General features: G+C 38.1%; 1 protein-coding gene across 2 annotated transcripts in view; it reads left to right on the top strand.

The window, feature by feature from the left end:
* Positions 1 to 1208: 1208 nt before the first annotated feature.
* The window catches only part of LOC140953549 (tyrosine-protein kinase transmembrane receptor Ror-like), a 47671-nt gene continuing 30917 nt past the window's right edge, over positions 1209 to 17962 (top strand). The window contains exon 1 of one of the 2 annotated variants that reach the window (XM_073402955.1): positions 1209 to 1329. The gene's annotated coding sequence lies outside the window, so the exon portion shown is untranslated. Of the gene's footprint in view, positions 1330 to 12737; positions 12970 to 17962 lie in introns of those variants that run through there. The other variant, XM_073402954.1, reaches the window with a different exon arrangement.

Raw genomic sequence — 17962 nt, 5'->3', positions numbered from 1 at the left:
ATGCATATCAATTCAACTTGAAGCCTGAAAGAGGCAGACTATTGCTAAACATTTAAACGGCGATTTGGGATCGGTTATACTGAAACAATTCTTTTCCGGCCGGAAACGTCGCTTGAAAAAACGTGGAGTATGTTTTCATATGCTTCTTTCATCATCATTCATATCCCATATTAAAACAAGATTGACAAAAATGGCAAAATCAGGAAAACTAATTTGCTAATGGTACATCATATCCCAGAAACTAAAGGCTCTGCGTGCAATGCCGGATTTGAAGAATTCTTGACGTTACTCTTTCGATTCCTCGTAGATAGTCTACAACCTTTCAAAAATAACCCATCAAATCTCTGGTCTGTTTTTCCAAATATAAGCGAATGACTGAAATTTTTTCCTTAATTGCTTTCCACCCAGCTATTCTAAAAAGGGCTTCCCTTGTCGCTAACTTACTAATTACTTGGAATGTCATTAAACTTAAAAGTAGTTGAAAAAATTTTGGGAACGATAAGCTGTCTTAATTACCTTCGATTGAAAACTTGAACTTTACTGATAAAAATAAAACAGGTGTTTTTCTGAGGAAAACTTTGCAATTTGAAAGCCCAAAAACGTTGAGGGAATAAAAAAGGCTGTATTCTTACGAAAAAGTGCTCGTGAGTAATTGAGTGGATTTGTACCCTTCCCCTCCGACAAATAAATTTTCTAATCAGGGATGATTATGCAAACGCCACGAAATCAAATTGATCTATCTCAGTAGCGTTCGGCTCCATTGCTCTCTAAGTTCGCCTTGGGTCGTGCCTTGTTATAATTCCAACATAACTTCTGTGAATTAAATTCAATAACGTGATCGTTTAAATCGAGGCTTTTCTGTTGTAGTTAACTAGAATAATCTTTCTCTTTTAAGAAAACAAATTAAAATTTAGGATATTATTTGATATTTCTCCTATTTTTTCTTTCTGGAGTCATGGAATGGTCTCATAACTTTCAAGCTGGCAATCAACGCGGAATAACCTTACACCCTTTATAAAACAATTAAGATTTTGTGGATAAATAAGGGCAACGGATAGATTTCGGATTAGCAAAATGTTGTTTGCCTCTTTAGATAAATGCATAGATAACATGTCAACGGCTAATTAAACCCGCAAAATGATATGAGAGATTGAAAAGATAGAGATTCTTTATATACAACTGATTGCATCTGTTTATGCGCTTCATAGCTTTTAAGTCGCACAAACAACACGCTGTTGCGAACGCTGACAAGTGTGTACGAAAGCACTCCTCGTCCTTTTCAAGACAGCTCCGTTTCTTCATCTTTCCGAAGCAAGCTACAATCCCGAGGTAGGTGTTGGAGATCTCGGTCAGTTGGAGAGTTAAGTAAAAAACTAAAATGTTTTAAAATTTTCAGCTGTACTAGCCTGGTTAATGTGAGCGTGAACAGAGCAGATAATCTTGCTAAGATAATGGTTATCTAGAACATAAGAAAAATTCTGCATTTCAGTGCCGTGGTTTGACCATTTTCCAGCATTTTGACACAATTTTCAAACACCATTTTGCGCTACGAAAAGAAAAAATTAAAAAACTGGAAAATGCTGAGAACAGAAGGTTCTGCTATACAAAGGAGGTATTAATTCGCTGAAGGGCAGGGGGTCTTTGAAACACTTTAAATCGGGACGCAAAAGATGTTGATGTCGAAACATATCGCTATAGCTTCTGCCTTTAAGGGAAACGTAAATATAGTGTTGTTTATAAGTTAAAAATTGAGATCTTAAAGACTTACAACAACCATAAACAGGCAAAGTGAATATATTACGTTCACTTCAATGTGGCAAAATTAATTAAAACATCAATTTTCTTACAATGATCGGTCCCTGTCAATTCTAGTTACAATCGGGATGCGTCGAAAATTCCGGAAACAGCGAACGAGTTCGTTAATAAATAGGCGATATTTCTGGCAAAAAAGTCGTGAACCGTCAGAGCATATATTGCGATTGGGTTAAGCTATATATCGGTTCTTTTTGTCCTTTGCCCCAAAGTCTTTAATCACTTTACGCCGCGGTTTAAGCTCCCGACCACGCATGATTAACACTCACATCGAGGAGAACAGAAAAGCTTTCACGAAACATATCTTGTAAAATCTTTTTAAAATAACTGTGGCCAAAGAGGCTACAGTTGAATGATCATTTCGCTTTTCGGCTAGACTCAAAATTAAAACTACAATAAATGTCCTTGGCTCATAACTTCACCTATGAGAGCGGAGTTCTTTGTGATCGTCGATAACCTCAAGGCATCAGACAAATGATTGTCTGTCTTTCGGTGGAAAAGCCACTCGGTTACGCGATCCAATTTGGGGCTGGTTTTGTTAGGCACGTTTATTCCAACCTTTTCGCTTGGGTAAAATTCCAGCTATAAACGCGAGGATATACTGCTTCGCTTGCTGAGTACATGCATGTGCATTGAGAGAGAGCGTCGAGAAAGAGGGCAGTTTGAGGGGTAACTTGTTATAGATGTGGAATAAAAGTTGGTAGAACGCTAAACGATCGTACCATCAACAGGGGTTTATTTTTTACGAAGAACTGGATTACCAGAAGTGAATAAAATATATTGCAGCATTGTTATTATCTTCAGACGATCACTAATAAAAAATGCCGGAAAAGATGTTGCGTCTTAGTTGAAATTAAAGAATTGCCGATATATCCTCTTTCTTCGATTACTGTCCATTGGTAACCACAACTGAACAATGAAATCAATAAAAGTTTGCTTTATAAATGATTAGAAAGTTAATAATCTTGATAACAAAGACTAACTCTTGGTCTTTATCTGAGTTGATGCCGATAATCATTGTGGTTCATGATTTGGCTGGAGCGGGAGTCTGGGTGAAATCTTAGGGTGTGACAACTTACATTGAATTTACGAAGTTATCATTAAGCAACATTTCGGTTTGGCATGCTGTATAAGGTGGCTTCCAGGCCTGGCTGTCTAATTTAAACGAAAGCCATGGAGCTGCATGCCGTGCCTTTATTACATATACGCTGTGCGGATTCGGAAATTGTAGTCTGTTAGTGCAATTACTGAAAACGGGCTTTCAAAGGAAAGTTTCTTGGCAGCTCTTTCCTATTGTTTTGTTTATTATGGTGCTGGTACAGCTGGTTCTTGAGTTTGTAAATGAAATCCTACGTCAAATGAAAGCTCCTGAGCAGTACTTTCCTGTCGGGCACTGTATAGATTATTCTGTACAAGGTGGTTGTAACTTTTGAGTCTGGGGTTGAAATCCTTAATTGTGAACATTCAAATGCAAGCTACTGTGCATGCATGTATTACGTTTCGGTGGTACTGTTTGTCATGTTGTACAAGTTGAGGTGGTTGCTAAACTTTTGAGTCTATGGATGAAATTTTCTCTAGTAATGCTTATGTTGTAAAAGTGGTTTCAGCGCTAGATAGACGAAACCTACTGAAATGCGATCTGAACGAAAGAAAAATTGAAGATTTGGTGAAGCAGAGATAGTTCCTACTAAGTTGTTTATCACACTATTAAAAGTAGATCTGTCTTTTGTGTACGTGTGTGAACTCATTGAGTGTGACCCTCCAGAAAACTGCTTATTAGTAGGTTAGTTCCTGTGGTTCTATTCATCCTGTTGAACAAGACCACATCTCTGGCTTTTGAGCAGATTGAAATCGCAAATTGGGGTTTTTGAAATTAAGCTAGGGGTCTGCCAAATACACCTTAGTTACGTTTAGTTTGTGATATTGGTTAGATTGCATAAGATTGCCTCTGTTTCTACTTGCTTTTTGTTTGATACATGGACAAAAACTTTAAGTATGACCATTCAAGTGAAAACCATTGTGCAACACATTTTTGCGGGGTGCCCTTAGCACAGATTCAATATTTTCAAAATTTTTGAAAAATTTGTCGAGTTTGTACTCTCACCCGCATGGAAAACTAAGACATACAGCTATTTCGAGAAAGGTTGTCGGAAAAAGTGCACGCGACAATCCCGAAAGGCATTGTGGGTGGTTTTGAGTTCACTGTTCTTCAAAGAAATTTGAAAGAATTGGCACGAAAGGCCATGAAAATGTGTTTTTGAGTGTTAAAGGAAAGCAACAAAAGTAGGTTCGACAGCTAAAGTCGTCAGAAACAGTGTATCGATCATATCCCATATTACCTTTCGGGATTGTCGCATGCACATTTTTCCGACAACCTTTCTCGAAATAGCTGTATATAGACAGGGCGCCATGCGGTAAGCTGCGCTATTGTATCTAAGCTATTTGTTTCCTGTATACAACATCATTGAATATCGTTTAATGACCAGTGATAATGTTGATATAAGCCTCTTCTTGAACACCCACAAACTATGATGTTTGGCTTCGTTGAATTGTATGCCGAATAACACTGATAATATCATACCACGTCGGGCTATTTTTATTTAGAAATATCACTCAATACATAAATATTCATTATTTTTATAATGCGAGTTGTGAGATTCTCGTATGTTAGTATTTTTAGTAGACTCTTTTTTTTCTTTTAATTCACCGTGATTAACTGTGCGCCCGAAAACGTAGAGTTTGTGAAAATGTAATTATCGCGAAATTTCCGATAGATAAAAGGAACTTGTAATGAGGCCCGACAATGCTTACTCAAATCAGTATCGGCCCAACCAAGAATAGCCAGCTGTGTTGCGATCGCGAGCCAAAAGTTTCAATAGGTCTTCCCTGTTCATCGCAATAGGAAATCTAAAAGGTCACGACAGAAATAACCCGGAAGTCAGTATAACATAACGTTTAATCTGTAACTGAATTCGTTGTTAAGTTCAAATTGATTTGAAAAAGAACTGTTGTATTTTAAAGGTGATTGTGTAGCACTTGATACTATAAATATACGACTAAGAATTACGACTAAGTATTACGACTAAGTAATTTAGCTTTTCAGTTTGGAATTATAAGCCAAGTGTTACTCGGTATCAAAATTCTTATAAGCCCTAACCTTTTAAGTGTTTTCATAGAAATTGACAAATTTTAAAATTTTTTTGAAGGAAGGTACTGCCGAAAAGAATCTTTTGAATGACATCATGAGGAAGTTTTGTCCAAGGGCAGAAGAATATTGTGGAAACATGTAGATATAGATTTTTTTTCGTTCTTGCAAATATAAAAACTAAGTTAATATTTCGTGTAGCCCGATATTGGTGCAAAGCAAGGCAATATAACTCGTGGTATGATTTGTTTGCAGAAACAAAAAAGTTTGTTAAACAATATTCTGCGCTGGGTGCTTAAATTACGCAAAGGCAAATTTTTGTACATGTGGGCGAGGTTAAGATTTCTTCTCTGACATGATTAAGCCAAATTACATGTTAACACACTTGGCTCGAGGCTAAATTATTTTGATTGGATAAAGACAATATAATAAAACTGCCCAAAGTTCACAAAACCGAGTCATTACAGTCACGAAGAGTTGTGAAAGTCGTACCACCACTGCTTTCAAGCAAATATATCTTGTGCACGGCGACGTAACTTGGCCTTTAGCCTCTCGAGTGTTAGAAGGTACGTAGGGAAACGATTCTATTTTTTTTCTCCTTATTTTAAAACTGAAAGGCTTTTGCAAGTAAGCTTACAGGACAACTATTATAAAAACGGTTTGAACATGATGTTGGTTCGACCTCGTTTGATCCGGGAAGAAGATATTCTATCTCGTTTCCGAATTTCTTTTCCAAAAATACTCCAAAGTACTGTACTGTTCACTAGCTTTCACTATAAGGATTTTATAGATTGACAAAAGAGTTAAAAAGCTGACTTCCCAGACAGCCTGAAAAGTATCGTTTGGTGCAGGTCGAGTTAGTAGCTTTCATTTAGGATTCGCTTCTTCAAACCTAGAGACCTCCGCGTGTTCGTTCGTCATATTATTCGATCCTTTGTTGAACATGTACTGTAGGTGATTTTCTTGTATTTTACACTTCTTAGACTTTTTATATCTGATAGAACGAAGATTCAGCTGTTGAGACATTATTTATATTATATAGAAATATTCTTCAAAACCGACAATTTCTAGATTTAGTTATGTTAAATGTTTATTTATATTTGTTTGTATTTTTTACTTTTCTTTGGGGAAACTGATAAACATAAATGAAATAGACCCGAGCTCCGTGGGCAACAAACCGAGCAACACAGTGGTCACTAATAAGAACCTCGTACGAGAAGTTAGTGAATGGACGTTTCATTTCATGTTGCGAGAGCAACGTCTTGAGATCCGCTCAAGATGAATCCTGTAGATTTTTGTGAACGAACATTTCTACCTGGGTGTTCGCAATATGCCAGAACTATCTTGCCAGGGAACAAGGGTTTTAAAAGAGTATTTAATTGCCAAATCATGTTAACGGTTGAATGAATAAGAAATGAAATAGAGGCTTTTCAGTGAACTCGGAAAATAAAAATTTGAGAAGAAAACTTTTTAATGTAATTAACGTATTCGCCTTAAAAAGTAGAGGCATCTACTTTTACAGCTAAAGGGCCAGGAATGGAAAATTCACGAATAAAACTTTCATTCAATAGTTTCATTCCACCCAAGAGGTTTCCGGAGGTTTAGATAGAATTTCGGGCGCGGATCCATACCGGTTTCCACCGTTTTAGAGTTTTACGGAAATCGGTCAGATATTTCATAATAGATATATTTTTGGTAAAAACTTTAAACCTTCCAAGTTGAAATCTGGAAAATGGTTTGGAGAGTCAGTAAATATCCTGTCTGAAAGACTCAGAAACCCAGGAAAGGGGACTTTGGGGGGTTAAAATCCAAAATATTACCCGGGGGAGCATTCCCCCAGACCTCCCTAGAATAGGAAATCGGTCAGTATTTATTCTAGATCCGCGCCTAAATTTTCACATCGTGTACGAATGTAATGGGTTAATTGCTATGGCTTGGTTTTATTCTCGGCGAAGTGTGATCGTTCAATATATTTAAGACCACATAGCCACGGGCGTGGTGCAGTGCGAAGGGAGTTTGAAGACACCACGATAACAACGTCAGAAAACGTCAAATTTCGCCGTTCTTTTATATCATTTCAAAGCTGTTTCAATTTATCTCTTCTGTCCTAGTCTATATCAAATTTTTTCCACCGCCTGAATTTGAAGATGAGGTTTCAATTCTTAAGGAGAAAATAAGATAAATGGTACGTCATGTCTTCCCTTTAATTTTATCACTTAACCTAACGTTCCTGGTGTTAAACTGAAGACGGCATAGCAATTTACTCAATATGGGACTGAGTTGCCTCCGAGGTCGAATGCAGAAGTGTCGAGTAATTTTGTCCGGGGATTTCTGTGCGATGCACTGAATATGGGGAATTGATCCCAACCCAATTCACGGAGATTCTCTAGAAATTATCGCGTCTTCTTTGCCGAAAATTGAGCGGGGGAATTGGACTGAAGGCCAAACGCCCAAACAGATAGTACTGTCAAACGCCGTTAATACGGACACTGAGGGGGCCATAGTAACTGTCCGTATTAAGCGGGTTGAATTAAGAGAAAATATGCCAGGCTTTCTTTCTCCAAAAACAAAGAAAATTGTCCGTATTAAGAGAGTGTCCGTAAAGCAAGCTTCGACTGTAACGTGTCAAACTCAGGGGCACCCAACGTCAATTTTCGGAAAATATCTGTTCGGAAGACGATTTGAGATCTAGAATTTTCGGAAGATTTGTTGGTAAATTTCTTGCTTGCCTGTATCTCCTAAGATTTTCGAACATCTAAAAAATGGTATAATTCCCCATTTTCAACAGATTTTTACCCTAAAAAGGTCACTTATCATTACCGAATTACCTATCATTACCTATTACCTATCATTACCGAATAGCTCTGCAAGTTTTGCGAGAACAGCACAAGAAACTGGCGATAACACGAATCAATTCCTAGGACAACGGGAGAAAGTCTACGGATTTCATGATCATTTTACAGTGCTATTATTGAGAACCCTGGTTGAGAACATTCCCCAGATCTAGTAATAATTTTATCCCAGAAAGTTTTGTCCATTAAATCGAAAAAGATTCAGCATTATGGAACAACTATTCTTTTGAAACGAATTTCTACTGTAAGCAAACATAATGGGTTTTGGGGCCGAGACGTTTTTCCGAGTATAGTAACTTTTATGAAAGAAAAAATCACGAACAGTTTTGGATTTCTGCACAGATTCGATTGTTTGATTAGTGGTATTAAATCTTAGAGACACTGCCCTTTTTAATTGAATTTATTTTGCAACCAGTGGGTTAAACTTTTCATATTTTTTTTTGAGGCGCTTTTTAATAGACAAATTTAATCGGCCGTGATACCATAACGAAATTATCGGCTAGGTTTTTGTTATTTAAATCTAATTTCGTCTAAATATAGATAGCCTTGGCAGGCAACTAACTGAGATTTAACATAAAATGATAATATGACGGTGGGGGGTAGCGGAAACGTACTACTGCACGCTAAATTGAGCAAAAAATGCCCTAGGAGAAAGAAAATTCAAGGCGGTTTCTTCGAATTCTTAAGTGGCTCAAGTATGTTGTTTGTAAGATTTAGCCACTGTAGAAACCGCAAGCTGGAAACGACCTCATGCAGTGTATTTTCAATTGAGTGTGGAAATTAGTATCGTGATTAACTTAGTCTTGCACTGTTGCACTTTTTGGTCGGCTGCACGGTCTGATCCCGTCCCTTAAGCAACTTTAATCCAATCGTGGCTGAATGGCACGCCGCGTTCTCGTGCATTGGAAGCCGACAGCACAGGCGTTTGCCACCATATCTTATTTTAGCGATTGGATTGGATGACTCTATTCTGTGATAAAATGACTGAATGGGCTTCCTGGTTGCCATGGTTAAGTTGATTTTCGACTTACGACACTCTATCAAACAAGGCCTGTCTTTAAGAATGATCTCTGCAAAATGTATTAGCATAACAGCTGCTGTCACTCAGTCTTTCTCTTTATTGCTTTAAATTTTAGTATACCGATAAAGAAAAATATAACTTGTAAACAACATTTATGACCTATTCTTATGTTAAAAAAGGACACACCCTCAAAGTAACGACCTTCATTTTTCAGCAAAGGGCGTACTTATGTAGAGAGGTACTCAGAGAAAACAAAGCTAATCTTGAAATATTGATTCCTAAGCCCAGTAATCACAAAACTGTTCGTGTTATTACGTAATTACTAGTTTAGAATCGCAGCCATTTCCCAGCATCAGTTGTCAACACGCACAAACCACCTTCTCCGCTGTCTTCATCTTGAGAACTCCTCTTCAGGCAAAGATCTTATTTCTGTACAAAAAGAAGGACCTTTTTGTTGCTGTTGCCAGATTTAAAGGTACGTATTACCTTGCATAAATGACGTTGTTGATGATTTGACTTTTGCTTTACCTTTTGCTGCGATCAGACGGTCCTTCTTCCCTTTCTGTTTGAGAGGCGAGGCCTGATCGCAGCAGGTTACAACGACTTTAGTAGTCGGAAAGCCTAGTCCATTACATAACACTGTACTCACTTGATTGGCATGCAACTCTAATTCGCCTAAAAAAAGTGTTACTGCTGCGAGAGCCTATAAACATCAATGACCGATCGACCGAACGAACAAATCGTAATAGGCACCACGGCGACGTCCATGAAAACGTCGCTGAAAAATAGACTTCACATCCTTTCACTTTTTTTCGCGATAGTGTCCCAAGTCGCCCAGTTCAAAAGAAGGGAAACTAGGTTGGAACTGAAGAGAAGGGACCGCGCCCGAGTTCAGCCAGAAATGGTAGAATTTATCGCCTTTCCGTTCCCATTCTCAAATAAACTTAAAATTTGGTCATTTCAGGTCGGGTCGTAGTTGTGCAGGGAGGGCAAAGAAATTTAAAGAAAAGCGTGGTGCACGTACAAAGTTGTTGTTTTGCTGATTAAATCTATTGCTTTTTTGACGTTCCACGGTTGCCGTCTCCGTCGTAGTTTCGTAAGGTCCCTAATTTTTATTAAATGAAGGAGGATCATCTTTCCAATGGGCCCTTATCAGCCGGCCGTCTTCGTCTTCCTCTCTATGTTCCTCATGTTGAAACACCCCGACAGATTGAAGCACGATTTCAAAAGCCGCAATTTAGAAACGAGAACCGAAAGTATATGGGTTTGGTAGGTATGCTCTTTCCCGCGGGCTCACAAAAAGACTGTTTTCAGACGACGTCATAGTGCTTCTTCGCGCCAAAGCAGACTTGAACGTGCCGTGCAAGATTGTAAATCTACATGCCAAGAGATATGATCTCTCGACATCCAAACTTTTGTAGTATAAAAGCCACTTGAGCAGTCTTTCCGTTTCAGCTTTAAAGGTATAGAGTTATATGGAGAAAACTGATAAAAATGAGGATTTTGTACTGACGAATTCAAAACAAGACGATTTACAAAATAAAAACCACATGTAAGAACGTACAAAATATGTAAAAATCCGTAAAAGGACATTATTGTAGATAGCACTGAGTCAGGCTTGGATACATTCTGAGCTCAGTAAAACAAGAAAAGGCGACAAACTTTTTTTCGTATCAATAAAAAATGGCTCCGTTTTGTTATTTAAACTATATTTACAATAGGTATATTAAAAATTGTTTCCTGTCGTCTGTTACGGATGGTAAGGATGGACATGTAATGAAGTTTTGAAGTTTTAATGCTACGCCTGCAAAAATCACTAAGAAAAACTATTCCGGTTAGAGCAACCTGATGAAATTTGATTGATATCTTGTTCTTAACTCACAGGAGCATTTTCTGTCGGGGTAAAGGATGCAAGTAATAACCTAAGCAGAGAGTTGACCGAAAACAGCAATATCCTCGTCAATAGCCCTAATTAAGCCCCAATATCGGCATATAAATCCTCCATACTGATCTTCATACATTTCCTAATTAGTTGAGAGTTTTTTAACAGATCAAAGCAGTTCATCTTTAGTGATCATTTTATTAACTCTCATAACCATTTGTCTTGGCAACATGTGGATATTGTTAGGAGAAAATTGACGTTGGTCACCATTGGGACTTAAAAGGGTTAAAACATTCAATTCGTAACCCGTAATGCAGGACTTTCCTCCTCAGTGAGCGAATCTTAATGTATGCGTAACCGCAATGCTGAATTTTGAAAAAAGTCGGGGGGATGAGGCGGGGAAAGGAGCGGGGGAAGAAAGAAGAATTAATTCTCCCCTAGCTACACTCCTTGTGTCCTTCTCGCGTAACCGAAGGATTTCTACTTTCCTAAGTCTTCCTCGGAAAGAAAATCAAATATGACGGCCATACCATCACGAACAAACAGGCAGTTTTAGCTCACCCAAAAACTACGCCAGTAATGCAAGCTAGTTCATTCCTGATCAGGCCACTCACTCAATGAGCAAAAGCAAAGTTTAAATTCTTACGAGACCACCAACTCCAGCTTAGGGTCAACAAGCTCTTGCACTATGGAGGTTTAATTGAGTCGAAATCCTGGGCTTCCAGGTACTTGGTTAATCCACTAAATTCTGATTCAATAGTGTTCTATATATCGGTTTAGCTATTGTGAGATCAAGCTACTCAGCGCCACTTTTCCCGGGGTGCAACCTTTGGATCGTAAAAAAATGAAAACCACAAGTGACGGAACAGCAGCGCCTGAACAGTGTAGAGCGAAAAACAGCACTGATTTCGTGCTGGGATTAGCTTGTGGTAAAGCTAACACGGCTAGTATCATTTGAGTTGATAAATAAGTGCGGATTTATTTGATTAAAAAAAAAAAAGATTTTTTAAACAAAATTGCCATTTTCATTACCCCTCAAGCAAGTCCAATTTGTTTAAGACGTTTGTCAATGCAAGTCGCAAGGGGGTTAAAATTATATTTCATTCATTTTAGTGAAGGGCATGCATTTTCAACCTCTGGCATTTGTCCCAAATTGTTTGCCGGCCATGTGCAGGTAAATTTGATAGACTACGATCCCGGAATGCTTTTACCAGAATGATCATTTCAGTGTGCATCTTTCGTCGGCCTGATCTCAAGTACTTCAGTGCTAGTGATGGAAACGGTGCGTTCTAGAGAAATAATTGTTAAAAGTAAGGAATATAAAGAAACTGAATCAAAAGTGCTTTATTTTCAGCCTAATGAAATGTCGCAAAGAGGATAAAGCTTTCCTAAAAGATCTTAACTTTAAGAGTATGGTCTTTTTTCTTAAATCCGTTTCTCCTTGGGTTTCTCTCTCAAGAGCACATTCAAGCTGTTTGCGGTTACAGATTTCTTAGCTTTGTCATATTTGATCTGCTGTGCTATTTATCAAACTAAGGAAACGCAGTGTCGTTTGTTACGTGTTTTTAAAAATTCACAGCATGGTAAGTTCAAATGTCAATTTTATCCTAGCAAATCTGTTTTCCTCTCACAGTGTTGACCATTCACCGTTTCAGTTCTCATGAGTAAACTCGATTTTCTTACCCACTACCAAATCCTGTAAAGTATGAAGAGAGCTTTTGAGAGACACCATCACTTGGTGCTTCTAATTTTGCAACAGTCTCCAGATCTTTTGGTGACTATAATCATTTTTCAACTATTGAACCGCGAACAGTGCGTGCTTTCAGCAGAGAAGCGAAGCAAAACCGTAAACAAGTTGTTTTTTTCAGTTCGCTTCAGGCCAGGCACCCAAGCGTATTTAGCTTTGTTTTTCGACACTTGATTGGCTTAGCTCGATTTGATTGACAGGTGTTTGTTACATAGGCTTACAGGCAATATACCGAGGAAATGTGGACAAGCGGGTGTCTGTATGAAAAGGAAATCCAGAGGATATAATTATATAAACATATCCACAATTCTGTAATTATAACAGACTGCAGACTCGAACGCTGACAGATTGACGTTAAATTCCTGCTGTATAATAACTAGGGTATTCAATTCCTTTACGCAGACAGTCACTCTTTGGCTTCACAGCAGCGAGGTCCTTTGGTCAACACTGCGCTCAAATTCTGAGCTGATAATTGTCCTGAAGCACAGAAGGATTTTTTATATCGTATTGGTAAGTGTTTAATGCAGTCATATCAACCAGAAAAATGCATGTGACACTTAAAGCTAAGCTTTAACTTTGCGTGCATCGTTTACACACTTAAGAGAATCAAAGGAAAGAATTTAAGGTTACAATAGTCTTTTACGAAAGAACGTTTATTACATGCATTGAAATCGCGTGAACACGCTTAATTTGCTCGGCCTTGTAAGTGTCTTCGCGTTATGGGTATATTATAGGCCAGTGATTTCGCTTGTCGGCATACAGTTCCGGCAGCAAAGAAACATTCAGGTCGTTCAGTCTTTTTTAAATCTCCTTTTATCTCTCTATCGAATTGTTCAAAGCTATACCGCGCGATTTTCAAGGGGAGTCCTGCTTCTCCGATAAACAAACTGAGCTTGCTTAATTCAAGTTTAAAGGATCGAAGATACTTATAGGAGATACTATCTTAAAATTGGATAATCGAGATAATAGATACGCAAACAAATAAACAAATCCTGTGACGCTCGATAGATAATCGGGCCGCGACAGAGTTGAGAAATGACAAATATGTTTGCTGGATTCTTCGGAGATTTTGCAGACTTCGCTTCGGCTCATAGCCGTACTGTCTTCGGTTTTGGTTTCATTTAAATAATATTGGCAATTTCCAATGTGCAAAACCCTATACTGAAAAAGAATAACAAGTCGAAACACAAAGCTCAGAAAAAGTCAAGGACATTCTCGACTTGTGGCAAATATTGAATGACCCTTGATTAGTCTTACCCATTTTTAAAACGAAAGCGTGCCATTTTGCATTCGGTAGTATAGTTTTCCGTATTCGGACGAATGACCTTTTTATTACATGTGGTTTTGCAGTTCATTTCACGAAAGGAGCTCAATTATTAACACTTTTGAAGTTTTAGTGCCCTACGGCAGGAATGTCAAGAGACAGAGATAACTGAAATTACTCAGTGTTGTTCTGAAAAAGAAGATGAGAAAAAAAATTAAGAAAGAAAGAAAGCTCTCTTTATCCTAATGGCTTCAAAAATGTACAAACAGCAGACAAATGTCAAAGAAAGAAAGAAATGAAAAGAAAAAAATACACCACAGCAACAATAGCCTCAAGAGTTTTAAATTATGACTCTCTTGTGACCTTGCGACGTTAAGTCCCTTTCGTGTATAAATCAAGTTTCATTTTTGACGGAACTGGTCATCTGACGGATAACGTGATTTTCTTTGTTCAGACACTTTATTTCCTGGGTGAGTCTTATAAATCTTGTATAGTGTAATGTAATTTATTAATGGCTTTGTCCTTTGGGTTTGGAGTCCAATTATAAAAAAGTGTAACAATTCGAAAGGGAAAGGACCAAGCAGCCAGAACTAGTTGGACTCTTAACTATGTTATACAAGGTTTTCCTTATTTTTGTGGCGATAAGGTTTCAGCGTGTAAATTACATCATGGAGAAGAACTATCGAATAATAGCTTTGGAGTTATGCTTTCGACGGGTGCGATGATTCATAAGAAAACTACGTAACTAAAATTGTTCAAATATTATCACGGTGGAGTGTAGAGGACTTGTAGCATGGTAAACTTCATCTTTGGTAGAATGGAGCTTGGACTCGTCTGCCCCCGAGCTCAAACCATTTTAAAGTCTGCCATTGATTAGGTACTTCACAAAAACTCAGCTTGCTCCGAGGAGACGTTGTCCATTATTTTGTTTGTTTTATCAGTTCCTTTAAAAAGGTTTCTCTCTCGGTTCGGTTTTATGGCACCAGGGCGGGATGTGGTTACCTACTTAGTAACACGCCAGGGCTGGGAATACGAACATAGCCACAGCATCCCGTAAAGGGATTTTAGTAAGCAACATGGACTACATCCTTTCTTTGCATTGAAACGATTGGCTGGTTTATTGTGGTATCCAATGTATAGAATGCTTATCTGTAACATAAACAGCTTATCAACCCATGAATTGCCCTGCACAAGGGGTATGGACTGTATTGTGGGCACGCTTCGCAAATAGGGTTGTTAATCTGCTTAGCTGGGTCGTCGGATAAATTCTCTCTTTTGCCATATTTCGTTAACAGCGGGAAAACAAAGATTGTCGAAAGGACGAGGCGCAAACGAGCTTTCAGTTGAATGGTCAGACCTTAGGGTTTTAAACAAATAACCGACTTGTTTAAAATTTTTTTTTCTTTTGTATAATTCCAAGAAGACTTAACATAAGCTTATTTGCAAAACTATGCACTAAGACTGACCGGTAGCTTGAAAATCGTAAATTTTGTTTTTGATAGCCCAAGACAATCATAATTCAATTTCCTTTCACTTAGTAACATTCATCTTTAATTACTCACAGCAAACGACGTTTCCTCTTTGTTTCCACTTGTGGTCGAAACTTTTCTAGGGCGTTTGCAGATGATAAATTATTCCTAAAGGAATCTGTTGTCTTTTATTTCAGTTCGTTTGTGGAAACCATTCCTTACTAGTTACGTTTGTTCCTTTATCCGGAAGTGTCTCTGGTTCTAGTTATCAATAAGTTATTTTTACTTTTTTTCCCTTTATAAATACAGAAAGCATTCCTTTTGGTTATAGCTGTCAAATTTTGCGGTAAAACCAAGTGGTTTAAGATAATACGTTTTTCGTTTTTCAGAATGGCATTCCGAACTCTTCTCCATCTCGGTTTTTGATAAATTAACTTTTTTGGACTATACACTTGTTAAAAATCTAGGAGTAAAGAAATTTGTAAAGTTTGTTCCTTGGTTATTGCTGAAACTGAAAATCTGGTGTGTCCGTTGTTTTTATTTGCATAAGTGCTGGTATTTATCAAATGTCTAGTTAAGTGCATTTCAGTAAACACGAAAAATGTCAAAGATAAATAAAAACAAAACAAAATAGAAAACAAAGCAGTTTAGAGAAGCATTAATTGCTTTCATAAGACTTTGAAACAAAATGCAGTTTTTTTTCCCGAATTTGCCAAACGAGGACACCGTAGGTTTTTGTCCTCTGATTAAGAAGTTAGAGTGAAAAGTAATCTTACCATACTTAAGTACCATGGTCTGGGATTGAAAGGATCAATCCTTCGAGTTCCAAGAGCGATTGACATCAAATTTTTCCTGCCAGTATTAACCATAATAAAGAGAAAAGGATACGAGAATTAACAAAATGATCTCCAAAGGGAAAAATGCTCTGATCATTTTTAAAAATTGTCTTAACAAATTCTTTGAGGTAATGTGTGGAGGATTATCGAACGACTCCATAAAGACGGTGAGACAGAGGGAAGGGCTGTCCTTATTGGAGGGGGTAGTCTCTTACCCAGCTTTTTTTGTCACGTCACGCAACTAGGGAAAATAAATCACGCAACGCTACGCCAGAGAACTCTAAAATATGTCGAAAAGTATATGTCTATGAAAACGCCGTAACATAGGTTTGCCATGATACTTACAGTATGGGGATAATACTCTGCCAGCAATAGACTTCTACAGTATTGGCGTTTCGATAATGATGTTGTCTTTTCTTTCTGAATTATGATCTTAGTCTAAAGCAAATTATAAATCACATCATAACTGAATTCCTTTCGGCCGACAAAAAGTAATCTTGTTTTCTAGGAGAACGCCAGTCTGGGAAAAATCGTAATGCATTTATACTGCTAAAGATTAGGGAATATGACGTTACATGCTCATATACCTATATATCGCGAGAGTTTGGCATGGTTTTACTGGAATGATTCTCAGTTCGCGCCTTCTTACTACACCTACCAGGAGTTACTTTAAAAATTCAATGAGATTTAAATGAAACTTGGGATGACCACGAGGCACAATTAGCATGCAATTTCAAACACTCAAAAATGTGCAGCCACTCCAAGTATTTCTTTCTCTACTTAGTCTTAAGTGTAACTGTAGTGGCCATAGTGGCATACTTTGTAGGAGGTCCAGCAAGCAGGGGTTTGTGTCCCGATCCCCCTAAAAACGTCCGTGGGATCTCGGATTGCTTTTTAGAGGCTGTGGCTATATGGTTCTAAGGTGATGACGTCATAAAAGTTTAATTTTGTAAATCATGGGATTTGTTGGGATATTTTGAAAGAACAACATCTGAAAGGCCTACTTGCCAAAAACTACAACTGTGGGGCAAATTGTCTCGGAGATACTAGTCTCGTTTTGCTCTATTGACTCCATACAAATCGTACTAAATTTGACTCCGTTCTAGAAGGATTTGTATGGAGTCATCAAAGTGTTCCTGGGCTAATATCTCAAAGACAATTTTTCCCTGGAATGCTCATTTTTGGCAGGTAGGCCTTTTGGATGTTGTTCTTTTATGATACCCCGAAAAATCCCATAATTCTACAAATTTAATTTTTTAGGACGTCACACTTCACTGACTCGTTATTTAATAACGGGATTGTTTAATGATCCCAAGTGAGGTTTACAGGAAAACTTGTCGAAGGCGAAGAGGTGAAGAAACTGTTACCTACATTCCAGGGCGTGACTGTAAAAGCGTTTGCGTGTGTGTTCATTTTTTTAAATTTTTTTTTTGCCCCTTCTTCTTCAATGTTGATTTCGAAGCCATGATGTCATGTTGATGTTCATGTCCTACTAAACTCGTAAAACGAACATTGGGGGAAGCCAGGGGGAAGAGATCTAAGGTGCACTCAAGTTGACTTAAGGTATTTTGTGTTTTCCGAAGTGTTTCAACAATAATGACTTGGACTGTTGCTAAAATACTCTCAACGGACAATCCTAGTCTCCATCGCAGCCGCTCGGGTCGGAGTACCCGGGGGACATTGCGTGACTCTGGCCAGAGCGGTAGCCTACTTAGCAGGAAGTATTTAGGTGAAGAAAGAACGGGCGCGCGAGAGGGAGACACGGAGAGGCGGCTGCCAAGGAGACTAGCACCATCCTTGTGAGAAATTATTAAGATCCGCTACGGTGTACTGCCTCAATTTTTAGCCTTCTATCGTTTGAGACGGTCAAAGTGTAAAATAATTAACACATGTGTACTGAGTGAAACTTAAACCATTTCCAGTTTCTTTATCTT

Source organism: Porites lutea, chromosome 12 (assembly GCF_958299795.1).
Source record: "Porites lutea chromosome 12, jaPorLute2.1, whole genome shotgun sequence".
NCBI classification, from domain to species: Eukaryota; Metazoa; Cnidaria; class Anthozoa; order Scleractinia; family Poritidae; genus Porites; species Porites lutea.
The sequence above is the reverse complement of the archived record's forward strand: the minus strand, read 5'-3'. Positions and strand labels throughout refer to the sequence as shown.